The following is a 2,647-nucleotide window of genomic DNA, read 5'->3' as shown; positions in this document are numbered from 1 at the left end:
AATTCAACATTTGCTTTGGGGAAGATTTGAAAAACTAAAAATAAAACAAAAACTCGAACAAAAATATCAGATTTTGTAAAACTGATATGAATCTGCTTTTTACACATATTTTTCATAAACTATGTTATATATACTAAATACAAATAATGTAACAGCAAAACAAAAGCATTATGAAAACAAATTGTAAAGTAAATGAAATCAAAAGTATTTATTTATATGCTGTAGATGATTATTATCAGAAATATATAAAATATAAACGACAATTATTAGGGATATTCACTCTGTCCTGCAAAGTCATTGCAAGGTGCACAAAATGCAAGAATGCTATACTAAAATTGCAATAGTACAAAACACCTCTGTTACAGAATTGCAACATCAAAACGAAACAGCTGTTTTAGCAGCATGCCACACACTTCTACACGAGAAGCAATAGATATTGAAACAGCTGTTGTTTTTTCTTTTTTGTTTTATTATAAGCTTATATAAATGGGTTTAGGTGTAGCAAGATTGCAAACAATTGCAAGAAATTTTGTGTGTGCAATTTGTAATGTTCATTGCAATCTCGCGCATTCTGTGCATTTTTTGCACCTTGCAATGAATTTGCAAGACAGAATGAATACTCGTATTATATATTAGGGTAAGTAGTTTTAGAATTACTTGTTTTGGAAATAGAACATCAAAAATTTATTCTCAATTTCAAATTTGCACCACTTTTTTTTTAATTTGTGGTCAGATGATTGTAGTTTCATTCCCCTTCTAAAATCATTATATATATATACAGTAAACCCCCCTATAACGCGATACCCTTATAATGCGTTTTCAATCCCCCATAAAACACGGGCATTCCATATAATCCGGGGATTTGTACAGTTCATATTTAGCTTCGCGTACCTTTGCACGTGTCTATACGGGGTGTACGGGAATACCCCTATAACGCGGAGCCAATCTACCGCGTTATAGGAGGAATTACTATATTATGACAGCTCGTTAATGCCATCGTCTTCGGAGTTGTATCTGTTTTTGATCAAGACAATTTTTTTTTATTTAATTTAAATTAAATATGTATTTTGTCAAATAATGTTGTGACATTTTACAATTTTTTTAAAAATGAGATTTATGACTTGATAGTTTACAATTTAGAAAGTTCTCCCTGTGGATAGCTACTCGTTTTTTTGAATAAAAACTTATAATATGTGATCCACTCAATTCAATAGCGTGTCATAGTGATTCGCAAATGGAATTTTGGTATTTTAAATATCATTTATTCACTTCAATTTTTTACTAAATATCGGTTCTCCTTAAGTTTCTGAAGTTTCTTACTACAGGCAACCCGATATTTCGTACCATTATAAATAATTTTGTTAATATTTTTGGTGATACAGCGATCAGGATGAGAATATAAAAATTTCCTTAACAGAAAAGAGCGTGTGTATAAAAAGTACTACAGATGACAAAAAAATAAATTTAAAAAAAAAAAAGAATTATTTATTATATTACAATTGGAAATATGTTTCAAAGAAACTTAAACTACTTTTGGAACATAAAACTATAAAATAATTTGGAAATTCTTAGAACACATTTTAAGCTTAAATTACTAATATTACAGGAAAAATAACCCCAGAATCATCAATAGCACCAAATAAATTTGTAATTTGTATTAACCACAATAATAGATTTTCAAAAAAAAGTTTTTTTTAAAAAGATTTAATCTCAAATAGCTTAAAAATAAAAAGATACAAATATTTGAATCAAATTTTATTTTTTTACTTAATTTGGCTTATTTAAGTGTTACCAAAATTCACCTTTAATATAAACAATTTAATACATTTGAAATATTAATAAAGGAACACATGACCAAACCTTTTTTAATAGTTTAGTACAATTAGTATAAGTATACATATATAAGCACATATACTTATATAAAAATACCTAAAGATACTTAAAGATTACTAAATTGTTGCCAATATTTGCATTTTCCCAAGGTTTGGCAAATACTTTAGTCAAAAAAAGCTGTATTGGAAAAAAAATGCATTTGTTTGAGGTCTTCTCTTTTGTATTTAAGTTGAAAGGTTCCCATTGCCGTTAGAAACGAAGGTTTCAATAAATAAAATAATGAATCATTATATTAATTTTTTTTCTTAAATTCAAAATACAATTTATTTGAGTGCGCAAAAGCAGATAGAAGTTTCATGCAAAAAAAATAAACTTAAAAAAAAACAACCATATTTACGTACATATATATACATGTAAATTGAATTGTATATCATTAATTTTTGTAATTGTTGACAGTGTGCTCACAATCGCATTAGTTTCTTTGAATAAAATTCTACAATTCTACTAACAAAGCGTTGAACTTCTCATAAGAAAATGCATTGTTTCGCATTGAAATTAATAATATGCATTTCAAAGACTCTTGGTCAATGCACTTAAAACATTTCAAATAGAATAAGAGTAAGTCATAGCTACACTATAAAGAATAGGGTTTGTAAGAATCCATTACATTTTAAATAGTTATTTTTATTGATCAAAAGGTATAGAACAGAATTTTCAATGATATTTACAAAAGTAATTAAGTCAGATATGTTTCAATGAAATATAGTTTAAAAATATTCGATGTAAATTAAATAAATACATACATATATTAAAT

This window comes from Teleopsis dalmanni, chromosome 2, assembly GCF_002237135.1.
Source record: "Teleopsis dalmanni isolate 2A chromosome 2, ASM223713v2, whole genome shotgun sequence".
In the NCBI taxonomy this organism is placed as follows: Eukaryota; Metazoa; Arthropoda; class Insecta; order Diptera; family Diopsidae; genus Teleopsis; species Teleopsis dalmanni.
The sequence above is the reverse complement of the archived record's forward strand: the minus strand, read 5'-3'. Positions refer to the sequence as shown.